Genomic DNA, 21,831 nt, shown 5'->3' with positions numbered 1-21,831 from the left:
TATTTGTTTTTTATGGCTCCATTGAGAGAGGAGGGTATAGCAGCAGGGAGGGAGACTGTAAACAAGGTATGCAGGGAAGGCAAGTTATGTCCCTGTCAGCATTCAATGCTGGTCTCTCTCTCTGCTTCCCCTCAGAGGATTAAAAAGAGGAAGAGGGGAGTTTTCAGAAAGCAAACTGAGCAAACTGGGGCGTCAGCATGAATTCAGCTGGACTGAGAAATGATTGTTCAAACAGCACTGCACTATCTCACTCCTGTGAGTGTGCAGTAAGGAGGGGAGCTGGCCTTTGTGAATTGTAGAAACAGACATCGCAGGAATGATGCGTGAAATACCAAAAATATCGTTAGATTTGTCAATCTCCGGAGTTCACGTGTGAACATGTGCGTGTATAAGAGTGTGGCTCTGTCAGGCTGCCAGTGTCGGTCACAGCACAGGTCAAGTTAATATCTCGGTTTCTTACTGCCGCTTCAAGGACACATGTAGTGTCCAAATTGAGTGTCCAAGATTCCTTTGTATTTTCTGCCGCTAATGATGTATTGTGAATAAGCAGGTGGTTCAGTAGGTATAAAGAATGCAGGCGAAAAAAATGAGAAACAGCAACAAAAAGGGACCACAATATATCACGCTTTGATGAATATGTGCTATTTTTCTGCATCTACGCTGAGCCTTCATCATCATGGTGTCCCTGGTTTGATCTCCAGCTCATTTGCTGGGCCACCTTCAGGCTTGGCAACCATTGTCCACTGCGAGGGAAAACAGCAATTATGATATCATTAGAGCAGAAACCGGTACCTACAAAGCAGAGGACCCAGAGGGGGCCAGCAGAAGAATCTCAGCAGGAAAAGGATAGCAGAGACTCTGCTGCAGAGTCAGTGGCCCCCCAATTACCATGAAACAAGACAAACAGCCATTAGACTTGGCCATTAGGGCTGCAGGGAGAGCGGCCAGGGGCTTGTTGGTTTTAACAGCTCGTCGGCTTGTGAAAGTCATGAGGTATGTGACTGTGATAAATGCCATCCAATGCAAAAGGGGATCAGGACCGTTGTATGCGCGGCTGCATATTATGTTACATGTTTTATGACTTTTAACCCAGGAAAGAAAAATGTCATCTTACATGAATTTAATATCCTATAGGGGCACTACAGAAAGGTATTAAAGTCAAAGAAACCCATAGTTCAATAGAATCCATATAACGGCACTACTGAGTCTAATACATGATCTCCCAAACAGATGAGGTGACTTGTTATGAGGGGTGTGAATACATGTTACGAGTGATACAGCCCATTACACTGTTGCTTGAATGTTTAAAGCCATAGTGTATATTTAGTGGCACCTGATCAAAAGCAAAGCTGAACTACAATATGTCCTTTCATACAGTCATCCAAATAATTTGATCTGAGATTAAACTTTCAGTTATTGAAGGCTTAGTTATTAAAAGGTACAGAGTATGTTTGACATCCCCCTGACTCTCCTGTTCGTTCTTGTGCACCTGTTATGCCTCCGAATAACTTACACCTTTGCAGCTTTTATTAGTACAAGGACTTCAGTGACCAACCTCAACCTCAGCTCAGATCTAATCAGCCAGAGTAAGTGAAAACACCTGTTTGGGTGCACAGGGCCTTTAATGCTTTAATGTCTAATCTGGAGGAACTTGGTGCTCAATATGAGATTAAATCAAACACAAAGTGCTGTGGTCACAAAGAGTCCTCAAAGATAAATGAACCGAAGCTGTGGTTGTCTCACCTCTCTAAAAACAAAATATGAAAAATTCTTAATTTGAAATTTAAATAAAAGTTTCAGAATTAAATATAAAATAAAATAAATTAGATTCGGGTTGCTAAAATTGATTGGGTACACTTGGATCTAAAAATTCAAATTGCAAAAATTCATATAATAAAATCCTGGTTACCCAAGATAGGATGGGCATCCAAGCCTGAATGTTTGAACTAATTTGATCAATTTGACTAAAATTATATTTAAATTTTTCAAACTTTTAGATTTGAATTTTTGCTAATCATATTGCAATGACCTGGATCTATTACAGGAATTTAATTTTTGGAACTGAATTTGTAATTATTGAAAAAAAAATCAAGAAATTGTACTTTATAACATTAAAAATGGTATTTGAAGTCAATAAATGCAAATGCATGTTTCTCAAAGTAAAATATTTCCATGATATTATTCAGTGGTGTTTGAATTTCAATGTTAAGTATTCAGAGGCTGTTAAAATTGAATTACTTATCTCTCTTATTTGCTACGATAGTCATGAGATAAATCTGAAGGGTCACAATCTAACAAATAAATGAGGCAATAACAAAATGAATCTGCTACAAAATATTACATTTCTATTTCTCTTTTTCTCCTAGTAAGTGCCGGAGAGTTTCCCCTCATCTTACCTCAGCCTTCTAAAATCTACTATAATTAAAAAGAGTCTGACAGGGAAACACTCTTTGGTTGACAACGCCAACTCCTTGACATATTTGACCTTTGCTGAGTGGTTGTGAGTAGGCATTGCTTGACTATAAAGGTCCACTAGAGGGAAATATCAATACAAGTAGTAGTGTAGGTCGATGAAGTATAATTTTAGCATCATGGTTTTACCTCCTACTACTGTCTTTGTGCAAGTGCAGCCATTCTCTGCTGTTATTTTTCTGGCCTTGACTAGTGAAGGTGCCTGTAGAGATAATCCCCACAATCACCAAAACCCCCTTTATGTATGCAATGTATGCCTGTTGGACACTGATATAAATCCTTTGGCGCACAGTGACTCAGTGGACAAAAGCCCTAAATGTGACTGCATATGTCTCTGTCTTGAATTTGCATGTTCTCCAAGTGTGCACATGAGTTAACTCTAAGTGGTTTTCTATTCCCATATTAAAAAAAATGCAGGTCCACTGTGTTTGGTTACCTTCCTCTCAGTGCATACTGGAATGACCCAGAACTGGAAAAAGTGAGACTATGAAGTAAAAATGAATGAATAAATAAGTCTCTGAATCAATATTCACCTTCATTACCTAAAGGTAACCTTTGGAGTATTTGATCACTTGTGGTGATGTAGAGAAACATTTTGTTGATTTGAGGCAAAAGAAGAGAAGAAAGCAGTAAGCACAGTTTTCTCAAAATCTGCAATAAGGTTTTGCGACAAACATTTTTATGCATTAGATGTGTTTGTTGGGTGGTAGGGATACACAAAATGCATTTTGGTGAGAACGTTTGAATGTAAATAAAGCCATATTTCTTCAAAATGAGAAACCCACAGGGTACCTTTAAGTAATCTACACTCAGGCTGGACTATCTTCATGCAATATAAAACTGTCAGTGCACCAGGGTAGGGGGGGTCTGCTTTAGGAGATTGTGAGAAAAGCAGATGTGACCGGATTCCTTCCTCAATTTGCATTTGCAACAATAGTTTCACATACATATCTATTTTGCTAACACCTTTGGTGACGTAAACATCAAAATATGTTGATATTGTACAATGAAAGCTATGATATACAAAACAACACACAGTCAAACAGGCTTGTAATATAATGAATGCAACAGCAAAAGCAACCCAATCATCACAATTAATTCTGGCTTTGTATGTTTCTGCAAACCCATAGATATGTAACATTTGTATATAATTATGTAGCTGATATGTTGAAACTTTATGCTGAAACTTTTTTTTCCTTTACATTTCAACACTGTGGTAACGCTGTAGTCAATGTGTGGTTATGCTTACACACAAAAGCACGCAAGGACCAGGTCAAGTTTTGGCTTAATATACCAGTTTTTGATGGCACAGTTGCTACTGGAAATGCCGCCAATGTCTCGCAAAAAAAAAAAAAAAAAAAACATTTGGTGGCATAATCACAGCTGGAAATGCTGCTAATGTCTCACTAAAAAAAGAACTGGCTTCTGGTGGAACAGTAAAAAAAAATGTAATAAAATAAATATTCTGGTGGCACAATTGCCACTGTAAATGCTGCCAGTGTCTTGATAGTAAAACAATCAGTTTTGCTGTTTGCTGGTCTTTAAATAGTCAGCAGCTTAGCAGTTGTCTCGTGTCACCATTACCTCCATGTAATCATACATTATCAAAACTTTTTTATTTTAGAAAAGATATAATACAGTCTTAGAAAAATATAACAACTTAGAAAATATAACATATCCATAGTTTATAGAAATGTACAAAATTAACATTTCTTCTGCTGCTAAGGAAACAGTTGAGGCTAAAGCTTTGAGCAGGAGCGTGTCTAGGGAGTGGCCTTGTGTGGCATGGGCCACACCTTAAATATGAGTAGCCAGCGCATAATGATTGACTATCTGCCCAGTCAGTTTGAACTGTTTGACAAGTAAACTGAATATTTGTTTCTAGGTGCCATTCAGTCTTAAACCTGACAGGCAGTAATATGCCAGAGTAGTGTCTAGCCTAAGTTACATAGAAATATATTGATACGATGTTATAGGTTTGTTCACACAGGCTTATTTATTTTCACTTTTTGGCACTCTAATTTTGTTGGCACTTTCTACTTGCTATGCACTATTTAATTTTAGAGGAACAATTTCTTTAATAAAGTATGGAATCTTTATTTCACATTTGTGTGGTGTCACTCTGTTGTGTTGTGATTGGCAGGTTTATTGTTAGTAATAAAGCAGGTATGGGTAGCAGAGACAAAAATGGTAAATTAAAGCTATGCCCATACTATGCTTATACTTTATGCCGCCCCTGCATAGTTCAGTGCCCCACTTTGGCCACTGACTTTGAGAAAGTTAATCTGACCCAAATTTTTGGTGAAACGCCCCTTTAGTACTGATCTCTGTAAAATGCCCCTCGACAGTCATCATCAAGTCTCATCATAAAACTGCAAATGTCAGAAATACCCCAAACACAGCAATACTAGCTTTGTTTTTTTTTCTCTCCAAACAATAGCAGTTCGGGTATCCTGACTGTAGTCTGCGTTCCCCTGAGCCCTGATAAATCCAAAGGCATAGATCTCTTCAAACGACAGGGCAGTTGGCGTGAATACTTGATATGGGCCCAGAGTTGCAAGGCCTCACTCACAAAGCCACAGCGTATTGATCTTCATGCATTATAGAAGCAGCTTTGAGGCCAGCTGATATTGGAAGGCATAGCTTGCTCTTCCTCGGAGCGTACACTCTAACATGCCCACTGGACCATAGCAGCAATAATCAGACACAGGTCCTGATAATAAACATATGGATATCTAATCTATCACAGTATCGCTGCACTCTGGTTGATAATTGTTTACATGATTATGTTTGTTACAGACACTTTTATTTGGGTCTCTCTGAAACAGTCAAAGGCTGACAGACTTTAATCTTAAATAGATTACAGGCCATTGTGCCACTGTGGGCTGTCAGGCTTTTTTCAGCCTGAATCATCAAAGTGAATCCATTGAGCGCTGCATGCCTCACAGTATGACCTCACCGGTGGTGCTTTCAGCAGCCTTGGCAACACCTAACCCTCCAGAGAATTGAGCTCTCCTGTCACCAACAGGTCAGTGTCACATGAACCTGAATGTGTGAACAGTGACACCAGTGATTCCACAGGGGCGCACAAAAGCTGGCCTCTCCTGCACACGGCTCCACTGTGGACACGGTGTTAGGGGTAGTGAAGAGGGGGAGAAAAGGTGAGAGTGATGGGATAATGGTGTTTTAAAATTTGCAGTACCTGCCTTGGAGAGCCCTATTGGAGAGTTCAGTTTTAGCTGTCAAAAACACCAACTTAGTGTGAACAGAAGGCCAGAGGTTTCAAAGGAATCTGTTTCAGCTACACGCTAACGGTCAGGTTATGAAACTATTCAAAACATGGCTGATTTGCTTGTAAGATGTGTTTTAAAAAAATGCATATGCACCAAATTGCATTAGCAAATCCATTTTTTTTAGGAACATTAAAGGAATAGTTCACCTCTTAATCGAAATTATTAATACATATTTTTCCTCTTAACTTTATCAATCTAAATCTTAAGAGTTTTTTAGGCCAAGGACACCATAATTTACAGAGCGACAGAGTAGGGAGCTCTTACGACGCTCGATTAGGTCCATGTTAAAGAAAGTCATAATCTTACGAGAATAAAGTCGTAATTTTCAGAATTTAGTTGTAATATAAGAAAAAAAGTTGTAATATTTTTGAGAAAAAAAGTAGTAACATCATGAGAATAAACTTGTAATATTATGAGAGAAAAGTTGGAATTTTACAAGAAAAAAGTTGAAATTATCTGAGAATAATCTTCTAATAGTACAATAATAAAGTTGTCATAAAATTCTGACTTTATTCTCGTAATATTACGACTTTATTCTCTTAAACTCATTCTCATACAAACATATTTCTAACGAAATTGGGTTTTGTTGTTCATGAAGTATATATTTCTGTGCATTTGTGTGATTGATCATGTCTTTGTGGTGACTTATCAAAATCTAAAAAAAGACAGGTCTTAAGTCTTGTCTTAAGATAAGTCTTAAGATATCAGTGCAGCAGAAATATCTCATATTCAGGGCCAACAAAGGGAAATGCTTGATCCTCCTTGGATTTTGACTGAGTGTGTGACATTGGTCAGCAGATCTAAATTGTCTGAAGGTGGAATAAATGGTAAAGATCAAGGATATAAACTGCTGCCAAACAGGGAGATATGCTGTTCCCTCGTTATGTGACTGGCTGTGTACCAGCACAAAATAATCACAGAGAAACTCAGAAGCGATATAGCTTTTCACACAGTTTTCTTTAACAGATCGTGACTGTAATGCACCATTTTGTGTTTACCCAACTGCCATTAAACTAAAGGAAGAAAGAGATGGAGAAGAGGAGATATGGATGTTGACAGAAAACTTTCAGATAAGGATCTAAAAACACTAGCATGCATAAAAAAGCTTTCCACCCATAAATTACATTTTCAAAATCATCCACATTAGTCTTAGTCAGTAATGTAAAGTGTACAAATGTCTAAATCACGTACATATGGGTTGTTTTTTTCTAAATCAAGCTATTCAAATGCGTTCCCTTCTTCTTCACAGACACAAACACAAACAGAACATCCCTGCGGCGACAAACTGTGTATGGCAGGGCAAATGCAATTTGCTTTCATTTCAGAAAAAAACAGCATGCCTCTCATTCACCTGACTGATGCTTCTCTGCTCTGTGTATAAAACATTCAAATAGAGAGAGACAGCCATTTATAAAGCCGATATATTTCAAAGCAGATTCCCCTAAGTAAAGATGATACTGGGGATGCTGGCACACATGGGCAGATGGAGGTAGGGAACGAGGGGACAAGGAGAGGTTTTTTTCCCCGAGAACAGAAAAGTCTTCTCTGCTCACATCACATCTGCCTCTCTTTTCCTTGAGCAGGAGGCTCAAAGTCTGCCTCTCCGGCATTCCTGACATCTTGGCTCAGTTAATTGCAACGTTTGCCGGCCGTATTGGTATTCACGTTAGGCCCTGAGAACAGATGGCGTTTAACTTTAAATATTATTAACACTTCCCAGCTTTCTAAGACCCTGAGTGAGGGTTATGAGGATGAGCAGACGTGCAGGTGAAATTACAACAATTTCCATAACAGCATCAAAGAAGGAAATACAAATTGGGATGATTTTTCCATTTGTCGCTGTTGGTGTGTGTGCGTGTGTGTGTCCTCCATAATCACCCTATTCATTTTTGTATTTAATCCGTGCATCATTATTCATGTCATGTTTTCTATCTGTATGTGTTTATACTGTATGCTATATTTGTATTCCCATAGGTTTCAACGCATTAAACATAGAAAACAACCACACATCAAAAATGAATTACATTATATTAAATAATATAGATTATTGCTATTTCACACTGATATATATCTTAAGTATTAAAAAGCTTCATTTGTAAATCAAAAGCTATTACTATTACAATCGCTATGTACATTTTAAGTGTAAAATGGCAGCAGCAAGTATTAATTTATGCAGCAGTGAAATATAATAGTTAATATGTTTTTTATAATACATGCTGTACATTGCTTGGCCAGCCTAGTCGCCAGAATAAAATGTTGACATTGGACATTCCTGCAAAGCATGGTTATGTTATTTTCTTATGTTTCATGCTCATCATACAGATATTTGGCTTCAGGTAGAAACCTCCTTAAAGTCTGGATTTTGAGTTATCAGAGAAAAAAGGTGAGCACACATTAGCAGTTGCTAGGTAAGTGGCTCGTCTGCAATGAGCTGAAACCTTACTTTGAAACATGAAACTGCTTTATTTAGCGTTTTTACCAATTTTAACAAACTGGTCTGTTCAAATTGGAGAAAAGAAAGCTATGCAGATAATTTGGTGTAAAAATAAATGTAAAAGACTCCTCATGAACTCTGAGGGAATTCCAATCAGGAGAAGTTTCTGAAATCCCCACTGCTAGATGCCACTAAATCACCCTAAATCTTACACACTGCTCATTTAATACAAAACATGAGTCCCTAACAAGGGTCTTGGTGGGTAAACTTAACCACACGTTAACCACAGCATTGGCACAACATAAAATTAAAGATGTGAAAGTAAAGAAACTTTCAACAGATCTGCTACATCTGAAACCTATAAATGTAACAGAGTATAACATACAATGCAACATTTATTCTGGTGGTTGGGTTGGTTTGAAGGAAAATTCTTTGAAGTTGTGCATGTGTGTCATTTTAAAATGTGTCATTTTAAAATGCTGTAGTAAATGAATAAATTATAACTTTTCCCTAACGCAAGACATCTCTTTAAAGCCCATAAAAGACACATCAAATATTTTATTGACTCACTGTGAAAATTATAAGTACACTTTAATGCTAGAGTGAGTATGAGATCATTACATCCAAAAAATGTCTTATTCAAGAACGAAAAATGACTCCAAAAAGCCACAGCGTGAAAGCACGCTCCGTATAGCTTCTGAATGTGCTCTGAAATGCCTTTGAAATATATATGACAGCCTATCTGCGACAGTCTGCAAATGCACTTAACCGTTGGGTAGTAGGAGAGGTGTCGGAGAGGTGGGATGACGCGGAAGTCACCGCAGAAGAGAGGAGGAGTGAGCGGGAAGAAGAGGGATGCTGAGACCAGGGAGAATAAAAGCAAGCTGTTACTTTTACATAGTGTAAGGGCAGAGTGGCTGCTTTTGATGGCAGCCACAGGGGGAGTAGAGTGATGTGTGTGTCTGTGTGTGTGCGTGTGTGTGTGTGTGTGTGTGTGTGCATTCATGCAAGAGTGAGTAACTGCGTTTCTCTGTTTGAGTGCCTTTGTGTTTCTGTGTCTGGTTTTGTGAGAGAGAAATAGAGAAAGCTACTGTTTTTTTTGTATATGTGTCTGTTCCTGCGCGTGTGGGTGTTTGTGTGCCAGAAACAGAGAGGGGGGAAAAATAGTGTGCCAGTATGAGTGTTCTCGAGCATGCACTGACATGTCACATCGTATTTGCCACATTCGAAGGGAGAGTACCCGTAGTCTCTAGTGCCCTGACCCTGCAGCCGCGTGGTGCTGTCGCGCTGTAGCCACACAACGGCCACCGTCTCTGGGATTGTGGGGCTGCAGATCACTGACCCTCAGTAACCCCACTGGCAACCTCTGGAGAGCCTAGCAACTGTCTCAGCTCATCCCACATATATTGAACTCTTGCCTGCACCACAGGGAGGCATTGTATTTTACGTGTGGGCGCGTTTGTGCAGGTGTGCATGAAAAGGGCAAAAATATCACCTCCTCCACCTCAAAATTAGCAATCACGTTCAGCTGATTGCTTAGCGAGTGCTTTAGATTCCCCACCACCACTGTTCAACACCCACTGAAAAGCTGCAGGTCTGGAACTACAGGAGGTTATTAATCTATGAATAAAGGTGATTGCAGTCTGGCTTCAGGTGAATCATCTGCTCTCTCTGTTCAGTACTTAACAGGTGCCAGAGTTACTGCTTCAGTTACCCTGGAGACAGCGATTTGAAAGGGCAGACGAATCGGCTCCAGGATCTGTGGGTTAATGGGAAAAGGCTAAACTTTACTGTAAAGTGCATGCTGCCACTGTAGAAAATGACATTTTCGTGATAGGCTTGAACTTCCTGTGAGAGCATCAAGTGAACACCTATTTGTGTTTGTTTCACCTTTTTGTGGAGATAACGCAGCATATTATGTGCATTCATTGCAGTCTTTGCCACGATAGCCGCGTTTCAGCAGCTAAAAACCTCATGCATGATGCAAAAGTGCACCGTGACAAATAAAGGAGCGCTCTATTTATACCAAAGCTTTCTTTTCCTCCCTCACTCAGAAACACATGTTGTGCACTGAGCACCCTGGTGGAGAAGAAGCACGCCTGTTTCATTACTTCCAGCACAGATTTAAATTCCATTTACATTTTAGGCGTTTGTCTAATGTGCTAATTTGCAGCAATGTGTAAAGCGTTAGGAGGTTCGGAGTGCTGCAACACAGTGTTACAACGGGAGGGATGGCTGTTATTGAACTGTTGTGAGAATCAAACCTGTGTCATCTAATTGCTTCTCAACCACAATAGTGCACCCTGCTAACCCAGCAAGTCCCTATTCCACCATCAGAAGAGCAACAAAGGAAGGGAGGCAAGAGGGAAAAGAGTGCGGGGAATTATAAAAGCTTCTGAATTACATAATAAAATGAGCAGTGTGTGATTATTTTATCGCAGCGTGTTTAAAATAGATCGCCTTTGGGTTCTTGAGTATTTAGAGGAGATGTTTACAGAGGGAAATAAATTTAAATATTTGATTTTTAACAGCCAATAAATACTTCACCACTTAAACACCACTTAATTTATAGCATTCAAGTATTAAACTTTGAAAACCATGTAGCCATTTTTTTTTTTTACATCATGACGTAAAATATCTTGAAAAAGCTATTTTTTAATGTTTGCACATTCAGATCCAAAAATTAAAGTTTCATAATAAAAAATAATCTAAAAAATGAAGATTAAAGATTTTCAAAAAGAACATCAGTCAGATACAATTACTAATACTATATTTCTATTTTAATGTTTCAACTTAATTTATTAGATCTAAATTCAAGCAACTGAACTTAAGCCTGGGCCTTTTTCTTTCTTTATTTATTTTAATTTTATTTTTGAGGATTTTTTGCCTTAACTTGACAGGATAGACTGTAAGTGTGAAAAGAGGAGAGAGAGGGGATGACATGCAGCAAAGGGCCGAGGCTGGAATCAAACCATCGGCCCCTGTGACGACCCCCCCCCCCCGCCTTTATTTTTTCATTTGGATTTGTGAACATTGAAAAAATATAGTTCAATATCAGCTTTTGAAATAAGCAAATCAAGAAATGTCATATTTTAAAGATATACTTTGAAGGATTTTTCATAAAAATAAATAAATAAATACATACATACATAGACTCATACAGAAGTAATCCTTCTCAAAAATGAACCAGAAGTGTGTGGCAGTGTAGAGACTCTGCTCTCTACCTACATTAAAAAAAAAAAAAAGATCTTATTTTCCGTGTTTGAGAGCTAAGGTGAGGTCAGGGCTTTATAGAAAGGTAGCTACCAGGTTCCAGACCATAAGCAGCAGGCATTGAAGAAACATAGCACCCAAACAAACCAGATTCAGCGACACATAATGCCCAACAAGAGTGAATCTGGGGTGGGATTTAACTTTCAGTTTTTAAATTTCAAAAATGTCTCCTATTTGCTTCCAGACATGTTCCAAGTAAAATGTAAACGAACACAAAAGAAGACACACACAAAAAATTCACTGCATCACAAAATAATAAACAGTTTGTTTTCCGGCCTCTGTTGCGAGTTCAGGCGAGTGAACAGACGGGTCATTCCGGTGTTTTGCTTGGCTCACCTCTGGGCTCCAACACCCATCAAAGCAATTACACAAATAAGCCTCTGCAGTTCATTCCTGTGTGAGACGAACAGACGTGCCGGATACCTTCGCAATTCTAATTGAGAGAAAGAAACCTTTTTGCAGACTTTCTTAAGAATGCCTCCCACTCGAGGCCCTCCTTGCAGGAAACGGCTGCTGTTAGCTGTTTGTTGCTGCGTGGGTTATCCTTCATGTCGAGTGTTTACATCCCCTCATTAATTAATCAGCTATTTATAAAAACTCAGCCTAATCACAAGCAGGAGGTCAAAAGCTGCTTGTGTATTGTGCTGCTGTGGCGACAGAAACCGACGGTGGCCCTGAGAGCTCAATGAATTAAGACAACACATGCAAATAGACAGAAAACAGGCAAATGAAGACACATCTTAACCAACGTGATGACACATGAAAACAATTTGATGACACATGCACAGCATTTAGAAAAGGCACTGCAAGAAGCTCGCAACACAATGGAAACTGTTCCCAGTGGACACTAAAAAGTGATGCACACGGCTGGGACACACTTGTTGCTGCCATGGTTTCTGGCCTCTGAGGTTATGGAAGTCGGCTATCCATCCTGAGGATCTATTAAGATATTACAATAAGGAAAAGGCTAACATTAACAACATAACTGCAATATACAATATACAATCTTAAATATACAATATACAATCTTAAATCTTTCTCCAACAACAGTGGCAGACTGAAGATTTCAATAACTTTACAAACATGGACACGCACTGCGTTTCTCAGTGCAACACTTTTAAATGCCCCCCGGAAGCGGTTTCTGTTGTGAGCTTCTTACAGCGCTTTTTCTAAATGCTGCTCATGTGTTCTTAATTTTCTTGTATCCTGTCTATTTTGCCGACTGTGTGTTAATCTGCAGTGTGTCAAGCACTCAGGGCCGTTGTAGAAATTTTACATGTGCTGTTAAAAAACATATTTTTAATTCATCTGGTTGCACCGTTGGGACAATATGTGTATGTAAGAGTTTTTCCTCGTATCCTGTAAATGACACTTATTTTTTCATAAGGCAATCAATGCAACTGACTAGCTTATGTTTTGTAAATAGAAGAGGTGGAGCTTGTCTCAGCACTGTTACATGTGTGTGTGTGATGCCAGGGCTATTGTGAAGAAAAAACACTGCAAGAAGAAGACAATGTGATGAATAAATGTATAAATGTAAAGACTAAGCTAATCTACAAAAAAGCAAAAACAAAAAAATAAAACTCTAAAAAGTCTGAACTTTAAAGCTGATATAATCAACATTTTACAGAAAAACATCATCCATCATCCCTTGGGCACTCTATTGGACATATATTTGCCAAAGAATATTTATGTTGCTCAGTATTGGCTGGTTGTGTAAATATGTTAATCATAAAATTTATAAGTTAACATTATGTCTTTGCTTTACTCCAAAAAATCTAAGATGACTTTAAATTTTACCTGCTTATGAAAAAAAACATGTAAATTTATTATAATCAATCCTAAGAATAAAGGAAAAGAAAAGAAATTGATATGATTGTTGGATTTAAAGGCACGTATAGATCTGCCATTTGTCCTGCCAATAATGCCATCAGTGAGCTGCAATAAGAATCCCCTGTAGGATGATTGAGTTGTAATTGTAGCCATGACTCTTAATGTGTCCCCCTGTTTAGGACCTGACTGAATAATTTATGTAAGCGTAAAATGATCAGTAGTAAAGCTTTTAGAGTCAAGTGCTGTTTCCATTTCTGCAACAACATCCTGCCAGGGTCATGACTTTTGCCTCGTACGACACCAGCTTCAAAGACTGAGCCTCTGAGCAAAACACAAGAGCAGGGAGATTTGGAGGCCAAGAGACAAATGGCAAAAGAGAGACAGACAAATGGAGAGACAGATTCTGAGAGAAAAGGGGGAGTTAGAAACAAAAGAGAGAGTGACGGAGCAGTGGGAGGTATATGCTGTTTGTCAGCACAAGGAGAGCGAAATGTCAGTTTTTGTGCTGCATCAGTGAATGATGGCTGCCATTATCCCACCCAATGGGTATAAGCAGGCGATATTAGCACACTGTTTCCACACCCCAATGAAACAGGCAGAGTTCTCCACAGTGGGGATACCCAGAGCCAGCATGGAAAATGGAGTGTGAAAGCATGCGAGGCATAAAGATTGTTGGGGGGAGATATAAAAAGACTAGGAGAGGAGAAAAAAAGGAAATAAAGAGAGAAGAAAAAGAGCAGGTGTCGCCACGCTCTAAAGACAAAATCACAAGAAGGCTGGTGTCAAGAAGAGAGGAAGTAGGAACAAAAAAACTGAAAGTCCCTGTTGTTTCAGAAGATCCCGCAGTGTTTTAAATATAATGGTCCCTCTCAGCATAGACCACACAGTGTGATCTGACATCCATTGAACAAAGTGGCTGAGGCAGATATGGAGGTTTGGGGCACTGCACTGGGACGTACACAATGAAAGTTGTAATTATAGAACAAGCACACCTCACTAGCTCTCTTAACACAGAGGGAAATTACCTGCAATTGTTTCAGTGGTATGAATGGGTGTGTGCTGTGCGTGAGAGTGAGAAAGACAGGAAAAGAGAGAGGTTCAGAGGAGTTAATGCATGTAAATAATGTGCACTGAAATCCAATATACATGCAATCATGCAGTGAAACCTACAATCTGATGCCTCCTTTGGGTGAAAATGGTGTCATTTTTCAAGTTGTTTTTATACTATTTATATTCAGTGCCCATTAAGATCTGCATTGGACACGTTGAAAATACAGAAGAAGGAAAGGAGAATGTCACAGGGGTAGTTCGGGAAGATTTAATGCTAATGTTGTGTGTATTGTACTGAAAATGCATCTTACTGTACACTGATGCAGCGGTGGAGGGTGTTGGAGAAACTGTTTCTACATCTGTGTTCCATATTTGAAGGAGTTAAGGTTTTTAGTCTGCAAAGAAACGCAGATAACAGTAAACCTGAAACACCACACAAGCAAGTCACTGTTTTCAACTGTAGACGTAAATATACAGCGATTTGCAATGATATGCCATCTCATAACCCACTAGTGTGATGATGATAAGTCTCTGGGGGTAACGGCAAATATTTCTGGGGTTCCACTGAATTCAATGGATATTCTTGCCAAATCTTCCTCTTCCGTGCACCAATCATTGTTTACTATTAGATTAACAACTTGAGACTTGTCCAAACATCATTTCAGTTCATTTCTATGAACAGAAATCTCTTTATATTGATGATAACAGATTTTATTTGTAATGCACTTTGCATTTGGAGCAAAGTGCTACAAGATAAAAGCATTAGCATAAAAAACCCAGTTAAAAACAACCAAAATTAAAGCATATTTAAAAGTCATAAATAATAAGAGCATAAAAAGCAAGTAGAGCAACTAGCAAGAAGTTACAGTCATAAGTTCTGCTAAAAAGGATTGTTTTGTATACATGTATGCAGATTACTTATAACGAAGCAAATTAAAATTTAAATCGTCAGACACTAGCTGATGTGTTCTGAGATTGCATTTCAGCCAATACATTCCACATCTTTTTTTCTCCACAAGACTTGAACAAATATAAAAGGCGAAAAAGTTGGTGGCTAGATGATTTGCAACATAAATCTGAGGGATGGCAGGATAGGAAAGTAGAAAATGAATATTACTTTGTTTGTTGTTTTTCAATTATTTTATAAGTCATTAAAAGAACAAACAAACAAAAAAAATCTGAGAAGGAATTATCTTAACTTGTCACAAACTAGACATATGCAAACTGTAAGGTAAGGCCACAAGTAGATTTGGCTTTGTTTTAAGGAATCAAAATCATAAAAGTTTAGATGTGTGGAAAATGTCTCCTTCTATCTGTCACATCTAGGAATCTCTGTCACTTTTTGTTTTTGTATTAAGGAAGTAAAACTCTCTAAACTGCATCATATACTTTACATGCAGTGCCATCACACTGCACATTCATAAGTAGAGTAAATACTTTTTATGCGTGTCGAAAAAAACTAATGCTAACTGTTCATTTTTTCCGCCAGTGTTTTGCAAACGAGGGGAATAAAAGCCATCCATCACTGCAGGAAGCTGCATCTCGTCTGACACAGCTAGAAAATTAGAGAGGGATTAATACACAGGATATGTCCCATGTAGGATATATCCTATGTATTGATTGGTTTCCCTTATACCATTTTCCAAGGCAAGCACTAGACCCAGAAATTTCTCATCATTGGAAGTTTTATGATGAACCTCATGTGGCTTGAACTCACGTGGAAGAGGTATTATATCAAAATACTAAATACTGTAATAATATCATTGATTTTTCATTTGCTTTAGCTGTTTATTGGCCTTAGAGGCCCCATCTTTTGGCAGATGAAAGCATGAGTAGGTGGGAGATTTAATGGCTGTGGTTTTTATTACAAGCTAGAGTACAATCTGGGAATTCATGTTTGAAAGCAGGCAAAAAATAATGACCAAGTTGGTATTGATCAATAACTCTGTCAAATCCCGGCAGACAAGCCATACTATGATGATTGTGTGATGTGACAGTAAAAAAACGAATAAAAATCTTATTGTGCGCTCAATAACAGTTACAGATAAAATGTAATAGTTGATACAGCAATGCTAAACCTTTATTTGCCTGTATTTGCTTTTGCCGGGAATAATAACCCAACATTCGAGTGAAACAAAATATGTTTTCCAGACAGTCAGAAATGCCATTATTTTCTTGGCACAAACAGGACAACATGCTGGCGTCTGCATGTGTCAAGATGTAGCTGCTGAGATGAATCTGCCTCAGTAAGTGAATCACAGTCCCCTGGGCCTTCAATCAACGTTATTCTTCGTCTAAGATTTGTAATGGCACGTGTAATGGCACTTCTTGCTTTTCTTTGATGATGCAGGTAAAAAAAAAAACAAAGACTGTGACTCACAAAATCAAACCATTAAGAGAAAATGTCACGGTGAGTCAGAAGTACAGAGGAAGTTTGTTCACTCCCAACCACGCAGCCAAGGTGCATAAATTTCTTGAAATGCTGCACTTTCTTTGTCAATCTTGTCCACACTTCAGTGAGGCACAGATAAGGTTGAAATAGCAGAGGAATTTCAGACAGATGAGTCTTAGCAATTTCAGAGCGAACCAACACACAGTTCAGCCTACATCTAACCCCATCTCAGGCTATTCACCAGCTGCGGCTCAGCTACTCTGTCTCTCTCCCTCAGTGTCTATCTCGATATAAAACAAGTCAACAATATGAAGGCAGCAAAGCAATCAAAACAAAGACCTCGCTGTGTACATTTGATTGAGAACTGAGGGGAGGTGAAGAGAGGTGATGCTGAGAAAACTGTAATTCTAGACTACAAAGACTTCCTCTCACGGGAAACGTGGAAATGAACCGAAAATGGTAAGGTGTCAGCATCAAGAGGAGAGTATTTGTTTTCAGCACTAGAGGAGGGCAGAAGCACAAATCACACGCAAAGACCTGGACGGACGATGTGGGGGCACCAAGAAATGTAACTTTTATTTCGACCTGTTTGCCTTCGATAAAACCAAAGGTACAGGCATGGATGGATCGACCGGGCCTAGCAGGGGCCCAATGGGTCAGGGATCCCTTAGGCCAGAGGCTCTGTTTATAGCATTTCTTGAAATTTTGTCGGAAAGTCAAGCTAATAACTATAAAGATTCAAAATGACTACAAAAGGATGCAAGATTACGATGAGATGCAAAACAGCTGTAAGGAGACACAGAACAACTAACGAACATCTATAAAAAGGCGCAGTACCACAGATGCAAAACTACAGAAAGACACAAAGCAACCATCGGCATAAAACTATCGCAGAGACACTTAACTACTATATGACTACACACCAAGATGCAAAATGACTACACGGCAATAAAACTACAAATTGCAAGATAACTATAAAGAATACAACCACAGAGATGCAGAAATATTGCAAAAAGAGGCACAAAATGACCACAAAAAGTACCACAGACACAAATTACATCAAATGCACGCAAAACAACTGCAAAGAGACACAAAACTATCACAAAGAGATACAAAACTACCACAGAGACTTACAGGGATACTTTAAGTATTCAACCAGCAATGTATCATGTTGGTAGTATGTGCAAAAAAACTTTGGTAAACTTCCCTCCATCTTACCAGTACCTACATCTCCCTGGTCTAGTGAGAGTTTGTGAACAGGAGGCTGAAAAAACTGACACCAAGCAGTAAAACTAAGCAGCACCGATCAAATATAAACCAAGATTCTGTTGTTCTAACATTACATGTTGTCTGCGTGAGATGACTGTATAAAGAAAATAGCAAGAGATGAATTATGTTTGGGACTAATATTATTTGAGGGGTTGGTTTCAATTGTGATTTTAATTTTGACTCACTTACATGTCAATGGATGGCTAGAGCTGTGTTTATTTTAGTGTTCTGGCTTTCATTTTTTTGTTCATTTGCTTTGTGTGGTCAATAAAAGGAATTAAAAACAAAAAAAATTTTCTCACCTTTTTCAGTTTTCAGTAACATGTTTTAACTTAATACTAAACCATAATACGAGACTGTTTGTTACCAGTGAGCTTCCATTGTGTTAAACAGACAAGTTTGCATTATGTTACCCATCAGCGGGAGCTCTTATTGGTCCGTAGCAGCACAGTGCAGTCTGGTAGTTGTAGGTTTTCTTTAGCAAAAGCGCATGCCAAAGTCCATTTTCTTTTTTCTCCAGTCATGTAGCACCAATTTCAAAAGTATTTGCATCTTTTTACTGCATAGACAGCCCAGTTTTCTAAAAAGACCACCTATACAGCAGTGAAATAACTACTTTAACTACTACAAAATTACTTCAAAATGATTACAAAGGGATGGAAAGCATAGTTTTGTGTGTCTTACCTTTTGAGTGTCTTGCTGTTATGCTGGAGGGGTGGGGGGCCCTCGACTATTTCCAGGAGCCTGTTGTTCTGGTAATTTGTCTACGGGCAGAGGACACACACAAACGCATTCGTTGGTTCACAAATATTGTTTCCAACAGATATTGGCAGATATGATGCCTCAGTGCAAACGCTCCAACGCTCCTATAGTCAACATCAAACCTACACACTTTTGTGTCTTCACCTCCTCTCCCACCGTGTCTTGTCTTGAAGCGGTGACAGCTTGGCACGGCAATGAGAATCAGATCGCAGGAGACGATTGTACTTTTCCATCAACACAACCAGTGAATGCCTTCATTGTGCCTATGATTGTTCGAGTGCTGACAATTGGTTTAGAAAGATTTTTTTTTCTACTATGTCTGCAAATGATGCTATCTCCAACCTTTTCTCAACCATCTCAAGGTAACTTTTAAACACATCCTGCATACATTTTTGGCATTTTTTGTCCAGATTGAACTTAATGAGAATAGATGTTATGGGGTTTCATTTTTGTGGAAATGAGGGCAGCTTACGTCTCATGCTCTAAATCAGCGCTATCAGTTCGGTGAACTCCGCTTCTCACTGTGACAGTTGAATATGTGTGGGTGACAGTACAAACAAAGGTGAATCGATGCATTTCCCCGAGGAAGAGACAAAGAGAGGTTGAGAGGAAGACAGAGAGTGAGCAAGAGAGAGAGATGAAGGTGGCGGCGTGACATAGGGAGTGTGACAGTGTCATGCAGGCTGGTTTCATCGTTTCTCCCCAGCGCCCTAGGGAGATCATTAGCTCACAATATGGAGTCTATCAATCCTCACAGAATACCACTCTCCCCTCCGGATACATGTCCCGTCTGTCTGCCTCTCCCTCTGTCTATCTGTCTTTTTGTCTATCTACCGCTCATAGATGTACATTCGGGATCATCAAAATCTAGTTAGTAGGAAATGGGCTACACGTTATCTAGCCCTTGGGGGTCTTTCATGGAAAAAGACAGTAGCCTAAAGAGTTGCTATTATCCACTATGAAAGCTAAGCTCCTACACTCTGTGTGATTGTCACCCCGTCGTTCCATTTCAGTTGAAATGAGGTTTAGGATTATATAGTCAACATGTTGAATTATTGAAAAACTGAAGTGACAAACCTAGTTAATGTTGTAAGGAGCGGGTAAGATAAAAAGATAATTATTTGGTGAATGTTCAAAAACAAGATCAGCAACAGGTAGGCCTGGAAATACACTAAGTTGAAGCTGTCAACAGCTTGGGATTTTTGACCCACTTGACAAGTTTGTAGGTTTCTATCCTCTTGTCAAAATAAGTTTGAAGTCCAGCATGCTGTTTGTAGAAAATGTTGCTATATAATGTTATTGCCCAGAATGTTAGGGATAAGATTTGTGCTTTTATGTAGCAGAACTAACTTTAACTGCATGAAGTCTGAGTTACATATACATGCACACATAGCTACAACTGCAAATACATGCAAAATTACTATAAAGAGACACAAAACAACCACAAAGATGCAGAACGACAACAGAGGCACAAAACTACCACAAAAGGACACATAACAACTACATGCACACACGGATCATAAACTGTGTTGCCCATTATTGACAGCTGCAGCATGTTCTCTCACATTTTACATCCATGGAGGACGTTTTTCTGAAGGCCAACCCAGAGCCTAATGTTGCTCTGGTTCCCCTGTCAAAAGGCCTGTGGGATATTTCCACTAGATTTTGGATGATTGCAGTTAATAATGTGGTAAACAAACTTTTATGATACACATTTTGTTCAGCAAGATAATTTTCCAAAATGAACATCACTTTAAGGATTTTTGAAGCCTGAATGTAATCTTCAGAAGTAAAAAGCTCTTATTAGGCTATAAACAAACCCCACAATGGTCACGTTGTGTTGCTACCACTACAGGGCTGTAAAGCCGTGTTAAGCATGATGACGTTCTGTGCTGTCATTTAGACACTTGTTAGCTCTTTGAAGACACACGAAAGCTTCAAGGTCATAGTGGGGTAGTCAGGTCACAGTCTCTTAATCTTGTGTATTTAAAAAACCCTTTGACTTCGAGACAAGGGAACCGCAGATGCTAAAATGCTAACTCATTTCTGGGTTTTAGGACATGTTACTGGGGCTCTCTATTGCTGCCAAGTATTTAAAATACAACTTGCAGCAACTAACAGAAACAAAGCAAAGAAGGTGATGTGTTTTTCCAAAAGGAAAACAATGCACCAATGACCCTGGTTGCAAAGAGGTGAATGTGTCCCTAATTGGAAAAGGATGTCACACACACACACAGAGGCATGCATTCACATACACACATGCACACGCCAACAGAGACCCTCCGGGAGGTAATCTCTCTTCCTGTTCCGGCCATGCCTGGCCAACCAAGCGGAGCTGCCACCTCATTGTGTCCTTCTGTACCAAGGCTCTGTACGGTCCTCTTGCAAAGAGAGGAAGAGGAAGAGGGAGAGAGAGAGAGAGAGAGAGAGAGAGAAAGGGTGGGGCTATTTAGTCTTCACCAAGACACACATGACACACACATGGCTGCATGGTGCCTAATGCCCTGCAGTGCGAACAAAGAGATTTTTTTACAGAGGCTGCAGCATCTGATTCACAGTCTGCTATTTTCTGTGTGTTTATCCGTGTGTGTGTGTGTGTGTGTTGAACCTGCGAGCGGTTAGTTGTGCATGTTTGTTCTAGTTCATTGTTTGACTATAAAAATGGGTGAAAATTGCCATTGTTGAGCATTAAACACCAGCTGCTCTGGAAGGAAATACAAATGACTCAAGAATTCTCAGCGACAGAGTGTTTTCTTATGTACTGTGTTGTGTAAAGACAAAACTTATCGTATATGTAGAGATAGTATGACTCACAGGTCAAGAGAAAGTGATCAGTGAAGAAACGGATTAGAAAAATACTATACTGTACATGAAATAATGGAACAACAAGAAAAATGCCAGATGGCATTTGATAATTTCATAGAATTTGTGTCCTTTATAATATCAGCTTTAGTCATGCAAATGCATTCAAAGTGACAACCTCTATTTATTGCTGCAATGTGTGACTACCTAAAATGTCATTTCTAAAAGAGAAAGGAGGGAAAAAAGACAAA

Source organism: Plectropomus leopardus, chromosome 14 (assembly GCF_008729295.1).
Source record: "Plectropomus leopardus isolate mb chromosome 14, YSFRI_Pleo_2.0, whole genome shotgun sequence".
NCBI lineage: Eukaryota > Metazoa > Chordata > Actinopteri > Perciformes > Serranidae > Plectropomus > Plectropomus leopardus.
The sequence above is the reverse complement of the archived record's forward strand: the minus strand, read 5'-3'. Positions refer to the sequence as shown.